A 23,647-nucleotide genomic window follows, 5' to 3' on the forward strand; every position below is an offset into this window, starting at 1 on the left:
AGGATCTGGCCTCACTGTAGTAGCCCCATTTTTAAAAAGTATTGGCCAACCTGATAGCTTTTAGAAAAGATGAAGATGTTTTGAAAGGTTTTAAAAAGCTTCCGCTTGAAAAATAATGGACAGATTTGGGGAAGTTCAAAATGAAGAAGAAATTATTAAAAGTAGAATAATTTACATCACAGAAAATTGATTCTCAGAGAGGTTAAATAACTTGTTCAGGTAATAAAATTAATTCTGATTATAGTTTAATTCATCAAACAGTCATTGTCAGGTGAGGGATTATGAACCACTTGCAATGTTCCCAATAATCACATGTATTGGCTATGGTAATATAAATCACCATAAAACAAGCTCCAACTTTTAGTACTTTAACATGGTTAAAGTTTATTCTCAAACACTCAATTGTCAAATCTTTGATCCTGTCAAGTGATGTTTTCGTCGATGTGGTGATTCTAGAAGCTGGATTTCCTTCCTCCGTCTTGTGATTCTTCTACCTCTTAGGGCCTCAGCATACTCCACATTTATTAAAACAGGGAAAAGAGAACGTGTGGAGTACCAGGATTCCTTCTTTAACCTTCCCAGGAAGTGACATTCACATCTTCCTTTAGCCAAAAGAGCTCACATGACCTAACCAGAATGGAGGTGGTTGAGGTATGGCAGGAAAGGAGTTAAACAGACCTAGGAATATAGACTGTAATTGGGCAGTCATTGACTGAAAGAGAATGGATTTTGTTCCCTCATTTTACAATTAAGGATATCAAAGCTTTTAAGTATTCAAGGAAATTTTTTTGTGTGTGTTTTCCTGGGCGGGGAGGGAGGGGTCTTGAAGATTGAACACAGGGGCATTCTACCCCTGAGCCAGATCCCCACCCCAGTTTTGTATTTTATTTAGAGACAGGGTCTCACTGAGTTGTTTAGCACTTCGCTTTTGCTGAGGCTGGTTTTGAACTCAGGATGTTCCTGCCTCAGCCTCCCAAGCCTCTGGGATTACAGGTGTATGCCACCACACAGGTTCAAGGAATGTTTTTAAGGACTCATGGCTTTTGAGTGACTGCTCAATTTTTGTTTAGTTTTAAACTCTAGGTGTGGTATTACACTACAAACTATATCTATCAAAACACAGACTACTTTTTGCTCTTTTCCCCCAAATGAGTTCAATCTTCCAGTTTTTACTTTTTTGGGTTGGCCAATGGGATCTCAGCTAGTTATAATTTTCTTAAACCTAGAGTTATATTGTATTTGTAAACAAATTCTTCCCTTAGTCCCTTGAGACCTTTCATTAACCATCTTTCTGCTAGAAATAGTAAAACACGCACTCATGCACACTTAACACACACACTTATAAACACAGGCACACATTTACAGTTAGACCCACGAGCCTTTTCACTGACCTTTTCTAACTCACATGGTTTTTCTCCTTTGGGGAATTCAACTCGTGGCTCCACCTCTCTGGTATTTAAATTAGTCTTCATAAAAACCCTGAAGTCACTTATCTTCCATACTTTGCTCAGTCTCCTTAGCAACCTCCTTAGCAACAGACTTCTCTAAAAAGGAATCTCAAAAAAGTTGCACAGGACTATATTCCTTGCAATTATACCCCAAACTGAAAAAAACATAAAACAAAATCTCCCATCACAATGTACACTGACTTTGGTTTGTTCATTTAACACCTCTGACTTGCTTGGTACTGTCTATCCATTCTCCAGGTGGCCATCAGAATCATCTCCAAATACAAAATGAGTTTGTATCATTTTCTTTCTAAAATTCTTCTTCCCCGTGGCTTATGCTTCCATTCTGATGCAACTCACATTTTGATCAGGGCTTACTAAGCCATCCAAAGTGCCTGCCTGTCCCTCTTTGCTCCAGCTGTCCTGTCTTGCTGAGACTCCAGCCCACCAAGAACATTCCCCCTGCAAGACCTTTACGTCTGCTTTGCTCTCTGCCCAGGCTGCTCTACCCCAGATTTTAACATGACACATTCTTCTCATACTGAGTAAAGTACCTTCTCATACTTACCACCATCATTACCCTGCATTATTTTTTAATGGAATTTGACCGTATCTCAAAATAAAATATTTAATTGTTTGTGGATTTATTATGCATGCAATTTTCATGAGGGGATGGACTTTTCTTTACCACTTTATTACTGTCACTTAGCATAGAGTTAGGGGGAATAAATTAAATGGCTTAATTACTAGTGTTTCCTTGGTGTTTCCCATGTGTCAGTCTTCCTTGAGCAATTTGTTTGTTTGCTTCTGAGAATGCTGATAAAATAACTGACGTTTATAGAGAGCAGGGCTTGGTGCCATGTCCATTCTGGAAGCAAATGCTCATGCATCAGGGACATCCCAAATTTAATTTAAGAGCTGAATTGGTATTCTGGAAGACAGTTGAAGCTAATTATAATTAGTCTGCAGAAGTGGGAAAGGCACTGTCCATGTGGTTTTGCTCCTTGCATCCGTCTAGCCTTCAAGATCATGCATAAAACATGTTTGCTTTAACTTTGGGCAAAGTTCAGCATACTAGAGTTGAACAGAAATTTATCTTTCAGACAGGTGGTATTCAAGATTATAAAACTAGCACAGGTAACAAAAAAAAAAAGGTTTGCTTAAGAGAGGAGGAAAGCTGCTTCTGTACTTTTTATGTCTGTTCCTTCCTCCTTTCCCCAAAATGGTGCTTGAATATTGTCTAACTGAGTACCTTAAGGATGATGAAAATTATTCCATAGGAAATAAATTTAGATAAGTTAATAAAAAAAATTTCCCCCACATTGACTTTCCTGTCTTTGCTCTTTAATTAGCTCTTCAAGAGAAGCACTCCTGCACACGACTAAAAATAGACCCAAGCCTGGTCAGGAGAAGCATTCAGCAAACTGTTTTCTCTGTATTTCAAAATACTGGTAAAAGTTGGCCCATGAGTGTCAGATGAAATGGATAGCTTTGCATATTTTTTTTTCTCTTGTAAAATTGTGAATCTATAATAGAAAAGGCATGCCCAGAGGTTTTACTCATTTTAAAAGCATAATATTCGGTTGTGTTTTTTTTTTTCCATAGAACTTTGTAGTTTACAAAGCACTTTCATGTAAATATTTCAAGTTTTTAGGTAATACACAGGTAATATTCATATTAAGAAAATAATTGTTTTGGCACCCTCCCCCATTCACATATAAATTGACAGTTGGAGTTTCTGAGAGTCCCAGGGTAATGTTTGATCTTGTCTCACAACATGTTATCACAATATGGTGGTTGTTTCCTTTCTTATCTATTCTGGTTTGTTTTGATGATGTTTTCTATTCTTCAAACTACTATAAAAATGCCTCCTGGTGCCTTCATTCACTGTAGCAATGCTGACGTTCATGCCGACCCTTGAGTTGCCCAATGGGTGCTGTGCTCCTCATGAAAGTGGACAGAATGCTTCATTTTCACCAATTTCCATGCCCCATTGTCCTCCCTTACTGGACACTTGTGCCCTCTACCTATTTTTTGAGCTGTCACCCCATCAACTCTAAAGGCATGCTCAAGTTCCCTTAGCACCAGACCCAATTTAGGCTCAAGTGAGAACATACCATACCTTATCACATTAAGTTTCCATGACAACACTATGAGGGAAGTAAGGCATTATTGGTCTCATTTTATATATGAGAAACTAAGGTACAAGAAAGTTGATGAATTTTTAAATTCTAAAAAAAATAATTATTAAGAATTATAGAGTAAAAACTAAGGACCCAGGTGCCTTTCTGTTTATCCTAACCTGGATCTTTTGGGTTACTTATTTAAACCAGGTTTTCTTTTTGGGGTCCTTGGCATAAGAATGTCTTTTTGTCCCTATGGGAAAAGCTGCTCAAACAGGGCTGAATTTCATGTGAGTGGAGTTTGGAAGCAGGTACACAGGAATGAGAAGTTTCCAGATGGGGGATATGGGCTAGATAATCTCCATGATCCTTTCTCAATCCTTCTGTGGTCAGTCATCCCATAGCCAAACCTAAAACCAAACAAACAAGAAACTCTCCTTTGTTATTTGGGAAGGGAGGAGGGCTATGCTTTTGTTAAAAGAAAGTACGGGGATACTGGGAGAGATCCTCAGAGCAAACTGGTCGAGCAACTCCCAGAGAAAATCTGAGGAAAGGCAGAGAGCGGCTCTTCAGGTAAGAAGAGATTGTAGAGAAGCAGTTCATGGATTACTAACTCCATCCTAGCCCAAGGGCATAGAGGTGCTGAAACCAGTTGAGGTCTTCCATGACTTGGGGAGTTTGGAGAGGGAAAGAATGAAACAGGGGAAGGAGGTTGAGTGGTGGCAAAGTCTTGAGTTCAGAAGCAGCTCTACCCCATGGAGAACTGTCTCCTACTTGGTTTCTGTTTCCTGTTCAAGTCTGCAGCAGCATGGCCTAACTGATACCAGATCAACACTGCCAGTAACAGTAGAACAGGGATTTCTGGTACATAACAGCTAATTCAGACAATTTAGCCTCACAGGAAAGAAGAGAGACTAATGAGGGATGTGGGTCATCTAGACATCTCCTCTTCTCTGGCCTTCTTTTTGAGCAAACATTACTAAAAAACTTCTGGTGCAAGGAACTGTGACCTTGTGACTGGTGACAGAGGCCAGTGTCCTGAAAGAACTAGCTGCTTTCCATGTAGCTAACTGCCTAGTTGGCTTTTCATTCATCTTCCTAAATTCAATATTTGAGCTCTAAATAGCTTGATTGCCCTGGGACACTGGGTCTCATCACTGTCTGTGTGACTTGGTGACACTGAAGAGAAAATTATTCTGACCATAATAATAAGGAAAACTTTAGTTAGCATTATAGTATGCCCAGACTCTTGAGTGAGAGAGACAGACAGACAAACAGAGAGCGCTACTCTGAATACAGAAGACACTGAAGATATATAGCCAGGGAGCAAGGTAAAAGGGTGAGTGGATGGAAAGTCACTAAGATAGACATCAAGGGTAGGGAGAATTCTTGCCAAACAGATTTAGTGATATCAAGGGTAGTAATGAGCACTATTATCAAATATTGAGGAAATCTCCCTAATATTAAGGAAATCTCCCTAAACTGACTGTAGTAGTTAGATTTCATGACTCTAATAAAATACCTCTGGTAATTAACATAAAGAGAAAATATCTACTTAGCTCATGTTTCTGAAGGCTCCAGTCTAAGACCAGGAGTTCCTATTGGACATCTGCTGAGGTCACCAGATGGCAATATCAGTGAGCATGTGTTGAAGCAAATTGCTCATATCAGGAACCAGGAAAACACACACACACACACACACACACAGAGTGAGAGAAGGAGGCGGGACAGATTGGGTCCTACATCACCCAAAAGACATACCCACAATCACCTAAGGACCTCTCACTAAGCGCTCCCTCTTAAAGGTTCAGAGCCCTTCCTGATATTCCCACCCTGAGAACCAAGTCTTTAAAATCTAGATCTTTGGAGATATTATCCATATCCAAATCATTGTACTGACTTAGCAGGATTCTAGATAAAACTGGATCAGGCAAGTCAAAGGTCCATGGATAAGGTTCAGTTGACAAAAGGGCTCAGAGGAGCCTAATATTTGGTCAAGGAGAGTCTTTGTTAGTGGGATGGAGGAGACTCGTCCTGGTCACATCATATTTCCCCTGAAATTATTTCTCCTCCTTAGTTGTGGACATTCATACTGCCCAGCCCTTGGACCATTAGGACATGATACTCTATTTGATACCTCATACAGGAAGCTTTATATCATTTATCTCAGCTGGGGAAACAATATTCTAATTAAAAAATACCTTTATGAATGATGTGATATTTGCTTTTAAATTGTAGCTCTTTTGCCAAAGTTTAGCAGTTTTAGTAATCTAGTAAAGACTCACATCAGAGAAGAAATGCAGTTTTTCTTTCCAGATGGGTAAACTGAGACAGGCAAAATGTGTTTCTCCTGATAACAGAAAAAAGTAACAGAGTTGGGAATATAACTCTGCAACCCTGATTCCCAGTTCCCTGTTCTCATCAATAAAACACAGTCAACACCTTGCTTTCTTGCTCTGATTGCTGTATTTACATGCCCCAATTCTCCCATTAATTCTAAATTGTATTTGTATTTAAATGTAAATTGTATTTAACATCTCTAGAAGAAGCTTTAATTTTTAAATCATTTCTAAGAGCTCTTAGGGGAGGTTGTTGGAATTCAGGTTGAGCGCCCAGGTGAGTAGGTAGGGTGCAAATGTTAAATGACTAAACACAGGTCATACGTAGACTGTTATTGCCAGTGTGAACAAAAATTTGCAGAATATCCTTCCTTCTAGTTTTGCAAAATGCTTGAGGCTTTTAATAGCAAAACATTTAAGATGACACTAAAATGAAAATACGCAAAGTAAGAGAAAAGAATATCCATTTGCTCACCATCGTGAGCAAATAGCTTTAATAGTTACTTATAATTCCTAAGTTTTCCAAACCCCATTGGGATATATGGATGGTTTTAGATGCATATAATAAGTATGATGGGTTGAACAGCTCCAGGAAAAATTACAAAGTTTTCAACTTTCAGATTGTCTTGGTACCTATGTGTGTGAACTATTGACATTAGTATACTCTTGGTTCCTAAGGACACATGAAATCACTATTTAAATTGAAAGATATTGGATATAGGATTGAGAGGAAATGGACATAATGAAATTTCCCAGTAATGCAGAACAATTCCATGTGGCCAGGATAGTAAAAATATCACCAATACTTTCAGAAATTTCTGTTCAATGTAAGGAGTGCAGATAAAGAATCATGTGAAGCTCCAATTTTAATAAAGAGATAAATAAGAATTAATAATTTTCATCAACATGAAACTTTCAGTTAGGACATAGCAAGAAAGAAATAGAATTTGTAAAATAAAGAAAAGATTGGGAAAATCTTCTATGTGACTATATTTCCTTACATAAGACACAGTAGTCTAAGAAATTTAAGCAGGGGAATGACATAACTAATTTGCACATTCTTCGAATAACATGGGGGGATAGGAGTAAAAAAAAAGCAATTGTTTTTCTATGCAGATCAGGGATAATAAATGTTCAAAATAATATAATGTCATGAAATAAGGAATAATGAAGAGGTAGAATTAACTGGAAACAGGAAAGACTTCAAGCAGTCTGCCCTGCAGCCCTGGGTAGATGGTGGCTCCATTTATCAGGGTAGAGAATAAAGTAAACCTGTTTTCCTTAAGTGCATCTTAGATATATAGAATAATGGATTTTATTGTTGCTATGCATACAAGCAAAAACCACTTTGATCATATCCACACCCACATCACCCTCTGCCACCCTCCCCTCACCACTCTCCTGACCTCTCTTCACATCTCCAATAGTCTCTTGGCTACTCTCATGTCTCCCCAAGCCCCTGGATTCTGCATATGAGGAAAAACATGTGATACTTGTGTCTCTGTGGTTTATTTCACTTAACATTATGGTCTCTGATTCCATCCATTTTCCTGCAAATGATACAGTTTTGTTTTTTTTTTTATAGCTGAATAATACTCCTCTGTGTGTGTGTGTGTGTGTGTGTGTGTACACCTAGGTTGATTCCTTCACCTGGCTATTATGAATTGTGCCACTATAAACATGGTATGTGGATATCTCTATGGTATGCTGACTTGAATCCCTTCAGGTGTATAGTAAGGAGTGGTATAGCTAAATCAAATGATAGTTTTATTTTTAATTTTTTTGAGTAATCTCTGTACTAATTTCCATAATGACAAAATTAATTTACATTCCTACCAAGAATGTGTAAGAGTATCCTTTTCCTCATATCCCTGATTTTTTTTTATTTTCGATGATAGCCAGAAAATATGTAAATCATTTAAGAAATATTGAGATTTGAAATTTTCAGTTCAAAATGATTATGAGACATTTAATGTAAAATGTCCTGTAGTCAGTAAGAAAATCACCCCAGATTACATTCAGGAAGTCTGAAGAGAGATACTTATAGTACTTTGATTATTGAGACATAAGATAACCCAGACAGACAATTCCAAGTGGGATAGATCCATGAATTAAATTTAGGAAATGCTATACATAATCAAGTAGTAACCTCTTTATGATTAGTGTTTTAAAGTACTAAATACACACACACACACACATCGAGAAAGAGAATAATGGATTTTATTACATTGTATTTATACATGAATATGCTAGAATTATGGTCTTAGAATATGCTAGATTCATGTGTTGGAAGGTTGGTCCTCAGGGGGATAATGTGTAGTTGATGGGGACCTGTGGGATGTAATTATATCATTGGGAGTACTGACCTTCAGAGGGATTAATGCTGGTTTCACAGAGAGAGAGGGGGTTGTTGTAAAAAGAGCAAAGCTGACCCCTTCTGAGTCTCTTGCTTCCTATCTTGCCATGTGACCTATTTCCTACATATTTCTGCTACTGTGATACTATCTGCCATAAGTCTCCAACCAGAACCCAACAGAAATTGGGCACCATGATCTTGGGGCCCAGAACTGATCTAAATAAGCCTCTTTTCTTTATAAAGTATTGAATCTCAGGTAATTTGTTATAGCAATAGAAATAGATTAAGATACTTCTAAAAAGAAGAAGCAGACTTTGCTTAGTTAGCTTCAAAGACACAATTAAGAGCAATAAATTAAAGAAGGACTTTCTAATAAATTGAATTCTGCCCAATAAGATAGTTTAGTTAGGTACAAACAAATTTCCAGACACTGAAGTTATGTCTGTCATATGTGAAGTACCCAGTAAATATCTGTACCAGGAGAGCTGCAAATGATAAAATGGTAAGTGAGGAGCTTTTCAAAATGCCACCTAATGTTCATTTCTGTCAAGTCTTCATGACTATAAGATGTTTCACTGAGTAGTACTCTGATCATTCTTTGAGACCTTTTTAAACATAAGAACTCATTTGAAGACAAAGTTTCCTTATAGAGATAATACCATGAAATTATCTCATCACCTTTTTTCTAGAAAAACAAAATAAGATGTAACAAAATGTGATTGAGTCAACTTAGTCAATTATAAGCTGGAAATCTAATGTGACATTTGTGTGGAAATACCACTTTGCCATTATCTTTAATATGAGCATGATTTGTTTCCTTAATATTTTAACATTTGGTCTTTTTTTCATTTCAGTTTTTCCTTTACTATGGTTGTATCCATATAGAGTCATAGGACTGAAAATGGCCAGAAAGGTCATTGTTTAGTCCATCTTTCTGGATTCAGGCAGAATCGTGATTAGATAATTTGGGGCTAATGAAGTCATAAAACATTGTCATCATAACAATTTCATGACTTCTTAGTTCCATAATTCATAAGTTTTATATTTAAAAGTATGAAGTACACAGGAACATACACTTGATTTGTTCTAAGGCCCCCTCCTATAACCTCCCATAACATGGTAACTTCATTTGTTAAAAAGATATTAACTTACTTTTGTATATAAATTGAAATATATATGTGCAAAATATAATAGGAAATATTAACTTGTGTGTATCATTCCAAAGTTGCTTCCCTTTCTCCTACTTTTTCTTTTGGGTCAACCAGTGTGTTTTCCCCTGTATGTTATTCTGTATGAATAATGCATTCACATTTACAGTTTCATACTTTCTTTTTTATTAAGTCTTCAATGGCACTGCAAAGCTTCTGAATTAGAATGATGTTTATCATTCTCAGAGAAATGTTTCCTTGAACACTTTGGGTTTTCTGAAACACAGTATTAATATGTAAAATATTAATAAATATGTAAAATATTATTTTAATATCTGTACAGAACTCTCTACATTTAAAACATGGCACAACCCTATACTTCTGGATGCCATTAGGAAAGAATATATGAAAAATGTCAGCAAGAATAACAGTTGAATATTTGACACTGAACATGTGCTAGAATCATTTTAGGGACAAGTTTAAATTAGAAATTCTAGCTAGAAAAAGGTCAGCTTTCCCAAGGAGATGAGTCAATAAAGAAAAACTAGCTTCTTCTATAATATTGAAACTGTGGTGACCATAAGTAAGTATTTTTTTAAAATCTGAATATGGAAGTTATGTTTTTTCTTTGAGTTCTAAGTGAACCTTTGCTGTTCGGTTTCCTACTTAACATAATGGAAAATATCAATAGCATATAAATCATTTGACTTCACATAGCAAAATATAGGATCCTCAATATTTAGTTTGATGGTGAACATGCATGCTTTGCTTGTTTTACCATACAGATCCAAATATTGAGAAGTCATTAGTAAGTATTTACTTTTTACTTCACATGTGTGCTGAAGTCTCATGCCATCAATTAAGATTCTAAAGGTAATTTGGCTAAAGTTACTAAAGAGATACTCAGCCCAGGTTTGATTTCACATATATTTAACATACATGTATTAAGCATTTGCTATATACTGTGTACATGGATTAGAAATTAAAATTACTATGTTAGTGCTTCCCAAGAGTGAGCTATGGTTTAGATATGGTTTCAGGTAGTATGTGGAGACGGTATTAAGAGACACTGTATCATGACATGGACAAGCTCTTTTCAATTCCCTTCTAAACCTTTCAACTATCATCAAACAGAATATTTGAGTTTGATGTCTCTATATCTTAAGCTCTTCCTTAATACTCACATATATCTTATATTTTGTGTAAAGGAGATACATCAGTCTAAGAGCTTGAGGCACACAACAATATTATTACACTTTAATACAATGAGTTTTGTCATTGTATTTTGGGATTTCATTCTAATCAGAACAAGAGATACTATTTTCCTTTAGAATAAATCTAAGCTCCAAAGTATGAAGTTCAAGTTCAAGGAACATTAACAGTGCAGGAACTATAACCAACATGGAAAAAAAATGTGGATTGCTACAGAAAGACCTTGGTTGTCAACACTGGACAGCTGTATCTTTTGCTCTTGAGGACCATCGTTTGACCTACTTTGCTTCTGCCATGCTTCTGTCCCAGTCATTACACTTCTAATCCATGTGTTCTGTTATGTACTACTGGAGATACAGAGATAAGGATCATCACCACCCTGGAAGTCCATGCTATTTTAAAGATGGGACATAAGTGATAGAGATGAGATTTATATGAAAAGACAAAATTTTAAAAAGAAACAAATGGGTTAAACATATATTAAACTGTGCTTTGAATGCATTTTTTCATCAAACACAAGAGCTGAATGTGCCTGTGGTTTTGTTCCATGACACTACTGTGATGTACATTTTTAAACTATAGGTTTTGCTTCCTTTACATTTACAAAGTCACTATCTAAATCACCATACTTTGGGCACTTTGAAAGTGGAGATGAGGCAGATTTGGATAGTATATGCTATATATAAAGATGTGTATTATTTTGGGCTCTGATTATGCTTCTGAATTACAACATGGCTGAAGAAAGGGAAGAAATGGGGGAAGGAAGGAAGGAAGGAAGGAAGGAAGGAAGGAAAGAGAAGGTGAAGAGAAGGAGGGGAAGGTAGGCAGGCAGGCGGGAAGGAAGGAAGGAAAGGAGGGAGGGGAGGGAGGAGAGAGAGGAAGAGGGAGAGAGAGGGGAAGGGGGTGGGAAAGGATACAACACCAAACACATCAGACCTCCATAAATATTTTCCGATTGTGATATTCTGGTCTCCATTAGAAAGAAAAAGGACCTCGTGTCTTTGCCATGAAGAGAATGAACGGCAGAAATGAGAATCAAACTCAGAAACCTTGATTTCTACACTCACTCTTTTTTTAACTCATGAGTGAAAGCAAACTCCCCCCAAAATGCTTCAGTTTGACTATGAAGATCAAAAGATTTTGAAAGCCCTGGAACTGGTACTGAGGAGAGACATTGACCTTTCAGAACTGATTTAGGCTCTTAGAGCGGCAGTTTTCCTCAACTGTTCAAATGGAAATGTTAATATTTTCCTTCTTTGCCTTATGGGTTTGCTTTGTGACTTAAAGAAAACATTGTACAGGAAATCAACTTGAAATTCTGACCAATTATGAAAATATAAAGCATAATTCAAATTGTCAATTTCTTCTTTTTTTAAAAAAATATTTATTTTTAGTTGTAGTTGGACACAACACCTTTGTTTATTTATTTATTTATTTATTTATTTATGTGGTGCTGAGGATGAAACCCAGGGCCTCGCACAATGCGAGCGCTCTACTGCTGAGCCACAACCCCAGCCCCTGTTTATTTCCTCTTTAGCATTCATTTTGACTGCAGATTTTTCTTTGGGCTAAAAGATAATTTTTTTAACAGAATTTTTCTTAAGTAGTTACTTTCTATAGGAAATAGCAAACATATAAAAATGGCAATCTCAAAGGTTTTAATCAGTTTTTCTTTTGCCTAAGGAATCATGTTTGTGTTTCATTCTAAAATACCAAAAGAAAAGAGTAATTCATTTTTTAAAATATCTAGACAATTTTGCCTTTGATTTGAGATGTGGGCACTCATCTTATCCTTGTACCGCAATTAGAATCAAGCAAATCATTAAGCACTCCTAAGAGGACATCCTATGTGAATTTAAATAGCTTATATTTTTAGTTCACTTTTCCCAATGTTAAACCAGTGCACCAAACATAAAAAGGCATTTGTAGGTCAAGTATTTGCCTGACCAATTTCTTGATGACCTTTTTTTTCTTTTTTGTATTTCTTTCTCTTGTTTTCTTTTTCTTTTTCCCTATGGGTAGTGTGGGAGTGAAAACTTAACATTTATCTTGTCCCCTTAGGTAGCTGCTATATTCTTATAGTTATGAAATTTTAAAAGATAGAGAAGAAAGGAAGAGGGAGGAAGGAGAGAGAGAGAGAGAGAGAGAGAGAGAGAGAGAGAGAGAGAGAGAGAGAGAGAGAACGAACAGGAAAGAAGGAATATTTTCTTTAGATTACCATATCTAAAGAAAAGGTAATTTTTTTGATGCCAAGGCTTCAATGCTGGGAGGAAAATACTCAAAAGAGTAGAGAAAATCTTGTACAAACATATAAGAGCTAAGAAGAATATTTACTCTCCTGCCATGTTCTCAGAAACACTAAGGAATGGCCCTTTTATTGTTATTTTTCTTTATTTTGCAGTAGTTCTCCTCATGCTCAGTTTCGCTTTCTGTAATTTCAGTTACCTGTGGTCAACTATGCTCTAAGAATATCAAATGGGACATTCCAGAAACAAATAATTCATGAATGTAGAATATATTTCATTACAATATATTATAAGTATTACATTTTTAGATATTATTAATTTTGTACTGAGTCCAATTTATAAATGAAACTTTATAGTAGAACTACATATAGGTAAAATATATTAACCTCTTCTCTAGTCTACCTTCTTCTCTAGTTCTCTATCCTTACTAACACTATTTGCAATACTATTTTCTTAAATTATTAAATGAATCTTCTCATGGCCAAATGCCACTTTTGTATTTAGATGTGATGTATTTGTGGTTTTAGGTGCCCATTGGCACATTTGGAACTCAACTCCTACCAATAAAGAGGGAACTACAGTACAACATTTATTTATTTATTTAGATACCAGGAATTGAACCCAGGAGCACTCAACCACTGAGCCACATCCCCAGCCCTATTTTATTTAGGGACAGGATCTCACTGAGTTGCTTAGCACCTCACTTTTGCTGAGACAGGCTTTGAATTCGTGATCCTCCTGCCTCTGCTTCCTGAACCTGTGGGATTATAGGCATGCACCACCACACCCGGTAACAATACATTTAATGTCATCTCCCTTCATTGTATTTAATGCTTAAAAGTCTCTTGCTTTCCTTGTAAAGTTTCAGAATAGTATCATTAAAAGTATTCTTATCAACACTGAATCATATTCTTTTGGGGGACTTCTGGTATGGTATATACTTACATTTCACTGAAGTAAGAAAGTGTGTATTTCCATTATTTTTCTTTTTTTATTTCATAGCTTAGTAAAGGGGGTGATATGCTGCAGAGACATAATAAAATGCATGAAACAGTAAATGATGTATGAATGAGAGAGAACAAATTTAAAACAAAGCAATATGCCAGTTTCAATGTTTAATTTAATTGAAAATCACATATGAGTACTGTGCCTGCTATTGTTAACACACAGAATTCAATGCTGTAAACAATATAAAATTATTAAATGCTCCTCAAAGAACAGTTTCAATATCAGTGACACATCCCATCATGGTGTCTTTAAGTAATCGACATCAAGGTTTTTTTTTTTTAATTGATACAATTGTGACATTATGTACTCATTATTAGGAATGCAATGATTAACCATACTAATTAGTTTTCTAGCCTTTTTTCCATTTTGCAGAAATTCACAGGAAAAAGTCTTCCTGTATGAAGCTTAGTACTAGGAAAACATGGAATTTCTTCACTGACACTCTCAGAACATTTGTAATTATAAGCTACATATGGAGCTTAAATTTATTGCATTTTAGTCTGAAAACCATTAATTTTTCTGTCCCTGATTATTGAGGAACCAGGTGTTAAGATGGTCAATCAGGACAATGAGCCAAACTAAAAGTTTCAATCAAGCCTTTATTCACTTACTGAGATAGTGCAATCAAGAGGCAAAACTTGGCACAGGCTCTTATTTCTTTTCTTTTCTTTCTTTTATTTTTCCCCCTGTGGAATAGCATCAGGCGAGGGTCAGATGGATCTGCACAGACATGGGGAGGCAAAGGGATGGTAGTAGGGTTGGGAATGGTCTTACTGCCAAAGATCCTGGAACAGAAGGCTCCTGAAATTTTATGATCCGTGGTCCAGGGTAGGGGAATAGGAAAAGGCTAAGAGTAGAAAAATACTTGAATTGAATTGAACAAAAATACCTCAGCCCAAACTGAGTTTGAGTGAGGTACCATGGCTAGAATGCAGGTATGAATATGAGCTGGGTGGCCCAGGGAGGGGGCTTGAGTCTTTGACTGCAACTCCTTCCAGAAACCTGCAGTGCACTGGCTGTGCACCAAATCTTGTGAGATCAGTTTCCCCCACCTGAGGAAACACATTATACTTGCCTATAGTTGAGTCAGAAATACCACATATAGGATTTGAGCTGGAGGCAGAATCCCCACCCTACCCCCCATCTGTCACCAGCACTGGGAATTCTATTTTTCATCTATACAACTCCCTTTCACTGGTGTTATACATAGAATGCACTGGCATTTGGCTCAAAAATATCATTCCTTTTTGTGCACTCACCATCTTTCTGACACCTAACCTCTGTGAGCCTTCCTTTCTACTGCATATCACCTTATTCCACAAATAGCAGGATGAAGTACCATCTTTGTGTTGTTTTGGTACAGTCCAAAGTCAAAATATATCAACCTGTCATCTTTTAGCCTTCCTTCTTATGCACTCGTTTCCATCCATACTAATATATTATAATTTTCTTTAATTATTGAATGGATCTTCTCATGGCCAAATGGTACTTTTTGGCCAACTCGGTTACCTAGAATTCTTTCTGTTACTTCAGTTGCTGACTCCCTCCCTTGTCCGACCCACCCCTCACTTAGCATTCCTGTACCAAGCTCTGAATGATCCTCACATATTGCTTTTTCTGCTTTGTTCCTACTTCTGGCCTACACTGTTTTGTAACCATCAAGCTTGGCTCTCTAGACATTTGCACTGTCCAACCATAACTTGGCTGTGGACTCTTGCTTGGCAACTATCTTGCTCATCCCTCATTGGATTTCTGGCTCACTCTCCTCAGTGGCAAATCCAGGCTTCAGCCTTCCACTGCTTTTCTTTCCCCTACCTTGCTCCTTACAGATGACAATTTCTCTATTCATTCAGTGAGGCATGAATTTACTCTCTACTTTATTTGAAATCCTTTACCCTTCTCTGTAATACACACACACACAACAAACACACACACACATACACAAAAAAAACACACACAAACCTGATATCTCTCTTTTTCTCTAGAGAAAATTTTAGGTGAAATTTCTGAATTTACATGGTATATTCACATCTAAATTAAAATCTATTATGAAGAAATAATAGGATCTGGATTTATATGCAAATCTGAAATAATCCACCATAATAAAAAGACAAAAAAAAAAAAAGAGATAGACAAATGTTTTTCAGACACTGGGATCAGGTTACAAAAGACGGTGATTCATGAAAGACAGGAAACAAAGTAGATAAGCCCCATAATAACCCAAGCTTAGTGGCTTGAGAGAGTTTCCAGGCTGCAGCTCAGGGAAGAAAAATTCAAGTAGAAACCAGCCAGATCCTGAGTTGAGAAACTGAAAAGGCCTGACAGAGTACCAGAACCTGCATGAAGAAAAACACTCTTGAGATCTGCAAAGGATCCTTCTCAAGTACTCAACTGTGTAATGATCAGTGCTTGCAGATAAAGAAACAATATGAATTCAGTGAGGAGGTTACCTTTGTACACATTCAAAGCCGGAAATAGTACTTTTTCCTACCAGTTTAAGTGGAAAACATATTTTACAGGGCATTGGGTAGAGTAATCAAGAAAAACTTTCCCAAGTAGTGGGAAATAGCCCTAATCTGAGTACTGCTTGGCAACCATCTAACAAAACATGCTATCCAGACCCAAAAAGATAAAACTATTTCCAAGTAGGTAAACTGTCTCTCATTTTTTAAAAACTAAAGAATAAGTAAAACTCATAATGTGTGGCATCTAAGCATAATTATCAGGTATACAAAAAATATCTGGAATATATGACCCATAATGAAAATAATCAGTAAATTAAAGTGGACCCAAAATAGACATAGGTATTAGAATTAGTAGAAAAGGACATTACATTAGTTATTACAACAATTGTGAATATCTTCACAATTGGAAAGATATTTAAAAGGACTAAGTTGAAATTATGAAGATTAGAACTACAATGACTGTGATAAAATATACTAGATAAGATTAATAGAATATTGAATATGGCAGAAAAAAATTTTAGTGAATTTGAAGACATAACAGAAACATCCAACTGAAACAAAGAGAGATAAAGGAAGACAAAATAAATTAGAAAACATCAGTAAATGGGGAGACAATTTCAAGGAGCCTAACATGTATGTAATCAGAGGACCTCAGATGGGGGGTGAGAATATAAACACACAGACCAAGAAAACTCAAGGCACCCAAACATAGTCACTATGTGGAAAAAATAAACCAAGGCACATTATAATTACATTACTCAAAAAATTGCAAAAAAGAGACAATCCTAATATCAGCCAGAAGAAAAAAGACACTTCATACAGAAGAGCAAATTTAAGGATGACAGCAGATATCTCCTTGAGAGCAATGCAAGTGAGAGGAAAATATAGAACCATCTTAAAACTAAGGAAAAGAATTGTTAATCTATTATTTTTTTTTTTTATTCTTTTGGTACCAGGGATTGAACCCAGGGAACCTTAATCACTGAATCACATCCCCAGCCCTTTTCTACTTTTTATTTTGAGACAGAGTCTTGCTAAGTTGCTTAGGGCCTTGCTAAGTTGCTGAGGTTGGTCTCAAACTTTCGATCCTCCTGCCTCACCCTCTTGATTCACTGGGATTACAGGCATGTGCCTCCAAGGCCTGCAGTCAATCTATAATTATATACCAGCAAAAATATACTTCAAAAGTAAAGGTGAAATAAGATAACTTTCAGACATACAAAAGTGAAAAATGTCATTATCATTTGATTCACTATGAAATATTAAAGGAAGTCTTTCAGGCAGAGTGAAATGATAAGCAAAAGAAATCTGGAGCTACACTCATGAATGAAGATGCTAGAAAAGATAACCATGTACGTAAACATAACATTATTTTTTAATTGTTTAAATCTCCTTAAAATAAATTAACTTTTTAAAAAATAACAGTACTTTGTGAATTTTATTACATGTCCATAAGTAAAATGTATGACATTAAGACCAGGACAAAAGCATGTGACAAAAGCATACTGTCCTCAACACCAAAAATGTTGACAAGGATGGGAACAATAAGAAACTCTCATTCATTGATGGTGGAAATGCAAAGTGGTACAGTTGCTTTGGAAGACAGTTTTATGGCAGCTTCTTACAAAAGTAAACATATTACCATAAGACCTAGCAAGCATTTTCCTTGGTATTTACCAAAAAAAGTTGAAAACTTACGTTCACATAAAAACCGGCTATACAGACATTTATGTAGCTTTATTCATCCTTGCCAAAACTTGAAAGCAACCAAGATGTCTTCCAGTAGGTGAATGAAAAAACTGTGGTACACTCAGACAATGGGATATTATTCAGCACTCAAAAGAAATGATCTATTAAGGCACAAGACATCATGATAGAAACGTAAATGTGTACTACCAAGTGAAGAACCAATCTGGTATGGGTACATATTGTAGGATTCCAACTACATGACATTCTGAAAAAGGCATAACTATGGAGACAGTATAAAGATTGCTGGTTATTTGGAGTTGGGGGAAGGGAGCAATAAATAGGAAGAGCAAAAAGGAGTTTGATGATACTACAATAGTATATACAAGTCCTTATACATTTGTTCAAATCCATAGAATTTATAACTCTAAGCATGAATCCTAATGATAACCATATGTCAATATAGTTTCACCAGTTCTAACATATATACCAATCTTATGAGGATATTGATACTAGGACAGACTATGTGTGTAAAGGCAAGGAATCTATGGGAAATCTTTGTACCTTCTGCTCAACTATGCTGTGAACCTAAAACTGCTCTGAAAAATCTAGTCAATTTTTAAAAATTATACTATCCTAAGATTTTATACTAGGCATGAAAGAGAATAAACTGAGTTTGGGGTATATTTTAACTAGTTAAATACATTGTTGGGTCTCAGATAATGGCACCCCAAAGTACAACATGTTGGCATTCTGATCATTTTGAACTAAAGGAGACTGGGAGGCCTCAGAAGAAGCTACAGAAATAGAGTCTCTATCTGACCTTCTCCTGCACTCCTATCTCACATTCATCTTTCTTGCATTGAAATGATTCATAGAAACCAGAACTATTCTTCCTCAAGCCAGGTTCTAGAAACAAAAAAAATATTACTCTAACCTTTCCCTGCCTCTCTGTGTAAGAGATGACCATACAGAAATTCTCTGACCTGCCTTGTCTGATAGTAAGTCACAAGACCATCATTCTAGAAGGGATCCTGCCTGTACCCAGAGGAAAAATTGCTTCACAGAAAGGTCAAGAATAATTTGAACAGAGAGGCCTTGTTAGGTTCCCCCCGTAGTCAACTACCACTGGATCACACCTTTTGCTCCAATCACATTTCTACATGGCTGTTTATTCCTCACTGAATTTAAGCATAAGATGTAATTTTTCCTTAGTTTTGGGGTTTTCATTTCTGAAGACTCCTGGGTCATCTAAAACTTTGATTAAATAAATAAGTTCCTCTTGGGTCTTATTAACCTATGTTTTCTTATAGAAGTATTGCCATGACAGTTATGAAGAGGAAACAATTTATCACATCATCACCATCCCTCAATCTATACTATACTGTATGCAACCACTAGAAAAGATAGAGTTATAGCTGATAAGACAGCAACACAAACAAAATGGAATCATAAAAGAAGTTCAGTGCATCCAGAAGAAGACAGAAAAAGAGAAATAAAGGGAAACAAGAAAAGATGGAATAAATACAAAGACCATAGACTTATACTTGACAATGTCAATCACCACACTGATGTACCCTCAGCTTAAAAGATAGAAATTGTTGTACTGGATTTTAAAAGCTAGGCTTAACTATATTCTGCCTATAAGATAACCATTTTAAATTAAAGTGTTCCAACTCCAGATAACTTCTGGTAAATCCTAGGAAACATTTAAGAGGAAAAAAGCTCATTCAATACAAACTTTTCTGCAAATTTGAAGAGGAAGGCGAGATACTTTGAAACCCATTGCACAAACAAGGCTCATGATAGATGTTAGGACTGTGGCACATAGGAAGTATTTATTGAATCTTCCAAAACGATTAGAAAGAACTTAATTTTTTTTTCAGGAAAATCTTGTTGATTTTGTATGTTTGTAAGTTAACAATACAGTGCTGTGCCTTGAAACAATGACTCGTGTCTTTGTTGTTAGCCATAAGCCAAATATTCTAACCAAAGAAAAAGCCAGGAAGATAACAAATTTTAAAAAGCACCCTAGAAAGAATGTCAGCTATGAATTTGTTAAATGTCTAAAATCCTTGCTAATTTATCATTCACTGAGAAGCCTTTTAAAGGTTATTGTAAAAATGAAGTGATTTTTCTTGATAGAAATTTTGTATATCATTTCTTTAATGCAAGTTACTCCAATTACCATTTAGCTAATGAACCCTTCAAATTTCATTTGCATAATTGGTGCCAATTTTGACAAGAGGAATTTATCCTGCTGTGATAAAAGCATCATCGGACTCGCCAATAGAGTGATGATTATTTAGTTTAAAATCAGCATGGACATGCCACTAAACAGACAGGCAGCAATGCTAGCTTGTCATTCTGGGTTTCTAGAGCTCATGCTTTCCTTCTGTTTACAGAGTCTGGGACTCAACATGATTGATTATACCCAATGTTAAAATTACCACTAAGGAAGAAGCTTTCATTTAAATGGCATCTTCGGACAACTAGAACACTCTGATCTTCAAAATGAACTTCCTCTTTTTCAAGGGCGAGGACATTTTTATGTTTGGCATCTGTGTAGTGGTGACTCTTTGAAGTATCTCTTCATAATTCCAACTCTGCTCCAGGGCCATGTATTAAATTGCATACTAGACATATTCACCTGGTTCCCTGTAGTAGGCTCTGTGCTGTGCTCTCTCCATATATTACATCATCTTTTCTATATCCTTGTACAGGACATAATATCATCCTTATTTACACACGAGAAAAAAACAAGATCACAAGTAAACTCCCATTCACACAGCTGGTAAGAAGAAAGATGTGGGATTCAAATCCAATTATTCCGTGTCGTAAGCTATTTTATACCGCCTACTACTTTATTACATCTGAGAACTAATCTGACTTAAAATTGAGCTCCTAGACCAAATAGTATTTGCGATCATGGTTTTAGAAAGCAAAAAAGAAAAGAAAAATACACCATCCTCCCACACCCGTTATATCAAACAAAAAAGTCAGCTTTACTCTCTGCTTTCCTCCAAGCCATCAACCAGTTTGCAAAGGCTGAGTTTCGGGTTTTTCCTTAAATAGAATGCAGCCTGATTGCTTGAGGAATGAAGTAGTGGTTAGGTGAAGGAGCATACTAGCTACAATTGTTCTAAAACTGATCACTCAGACCAGAGCAATCTAAACAATTTGTACAGAATCCTACATTACAATTATGGTGATTCAGAATGATCATATGGGTACAAAAAAAAATGACCCAGATCATCAAAGTACTCATCCATGTCTTCATCTGTCTTGTATATACACACCTAGGTCCATGAAATAAAACTGAGTTTGATTACTGGGGCAAGGAATCAGAGTATAAAGTTGAGATAATATTTCTTGTGTCTTTATTAAATTCTGTAAACCCAGTTTCCTCCTGGAATTGCTATGTGGATTAAATGTAGTATGACAAAATCAGTGCTAACTATGTTTCTGTATGACACAATTAATCATAAAGCACCGATTCTCTCTTTTTGCATTGATTTATGGACACTAACCTAAGAGTCCTAAATACTACTGGGTAGAAAGTAGTCATTATTATAACTAGAGAAATGTGTGAAATAAGGAAAAACTGCATTTGAAAAAGAATCAGGAACTTACCTTGAAATCAGAGTTCCAGTAGTCAGGGGAGTTTCAGGAATTTGACATTTGTTAAGTACTGATGGTGTGCTAGAAAGAGTGTGCAAAATGCTCGATTTGTTTTATTACATTTACCCCCCCAAGGATTTGCTCCATGCCGGTGGTCTATGCTTTATTTTCAGGCATGGTGCTGAAAACATGGAAGCTTGTGATATCAATGTTATTTTGTCTTTTTTTCTCATTTTTGAAGAACTCTAAGTAACTTTTTCAGGATTTCACCTTTGACAGTTAAAAATTGAACCTGAGTTTCTGTGACTACAAAAAACATTTTCTTGAACCTTACACAATGCTGTCATCCACATTCCTAGAACTTTTCCTTACCAGACAAGTGAAATTAATGTGGATGGTATCTGGCGGGAAAAAAAGATCCAGGTTTAAATTTTTATTCTATAAATCATTAACTTTATAATTATGGGCAAGTCCAACATCATGAGTCCCAGTCTTAACCAGTATATTGAAAAATAAAATTTCCAATTCATCTGGATTGCAGTAAAGATTACACCAAAAAAAAATGTATGGAAAGTTTGTGGTATGTTATCATGTTCTCAGACTTTAAAAGGGGGCATTTATTATCTGATTTTCAAAGATTGAACACACTGATGTTGTGGCAAGGAATCACACTGTGGCAAGTATCACACTCTATTCTCAGCATCTAGTTTAATATTATAGACATATGAGAAATGTTTGGGGCATAAATAATGAATACATGAGTGAATGGTGTCTGCAGGTATCCAAAAGCCATATATCTATCACAATATGTTTTTTCTCACTGAGATATATTCTCTTTATTAGTGATATTTTCCCTTATCTTTTCAGTTCTGAAAGATTCCTGCTGTGAGGCAATATTAATAATGCTTCACCTTATGCTTTTAAAAGCATATCATGCCAAAGGATATAACAGGAACTAGTAAACACAAATCATATTTAAACAGGACAAGAGGAAATGATCAGTTCATACAAAAGGAAAGAACATTGTTACAGGATCAAAATTATCAGAGATGTTTGAGTAAATTCTGATTTTATAAAATAACCCATGGAAGAATATTCTTTTAAAAAACTTCCAACAGAGGGGACTCCAAGATGGCCGCGAATAGAGTGCATCACACCCCATGTACCACGTCACTGCACAGGTGAATAACGAGTTAGAACAACAAAAAACTATCTTGTTAGGAATTTACAGCAAAATTGGGGTGTACCGAAACCTAGAGGAAGGATTTCCAGCACAGAGGTCCGGTAATTGAGTCTCAAACACGAGCCAACTGTGTGACCGGAGATCCAGGCTGACTGATCCGCGCGGCCTGCCCCGTAGCTACAGACGGCCGGGGGCCACCGAGAAGCAACCAGCAAGCAGAGAGAAATGTTGCTACGGATTCTGTGGAATTCTGCCGGTGTGCCCTCGCTGAGCCCCGGGCTGAGTTCGGGATTTCAGACGGGGAAGGAAGCGGTCCAGTTCTATCCCCCACAACGGAAACTCCAACAAGGAAGCCAGCGGCCACCATCTTGGAGAACTGATGTAACCACCGCCAGTCTCCTACAGATTGCAACAATAAAACAGGTGTGTGTTACTCAGCCCATCTCCCATACAGCGGGGAATTTGCATAAAATCTCTCCTAGGCTTTCCAGGGGAGGGATCATCAGGACGAGCCTGCATAAAGACACAGGAAAAGGGAGAGACACCTGACCTCCAACTCCCCCTCCCATCAGCGGCGAAAATGAAACCTGTCTTGCCAGCGCTGGGGGAGGGGCAAGCGGCAAAAATCAAAACAATAGAGTGCCGGGGTTCCCAATAGCCACCCTCCACACCCAGCAAACTGCAGGCTCAGAGTACAGTTTTAACTGCCGAGAGGCATCACTCAGGGGAAGACTTGGCTAGCAGGAGAAGACAGGACTAGCTGGAGAAACCAGGGGACTAGAGGCCAGGCCCTCGCGACTGGGCGGCTAGAG

Source organism: Marmota monax, unplaced genomic scaffold (genome assembly GCF_021218885.2).
Source record: "Marmota monax isolate L192 unplaced genomic scaffold, Marmota_monax_Labrador192_F-V1.1 WCK01_AAM20220418_F8-fsc00023, whole genome shotgun sequence".
In the NCBI taxonomy this organism is placed as follows: domain Eukaryota; kingdom Metazoa; phylum Chordata; class Mammalia; order Rodentia; family Sciuridae; genus Marmota; species Marmota monax.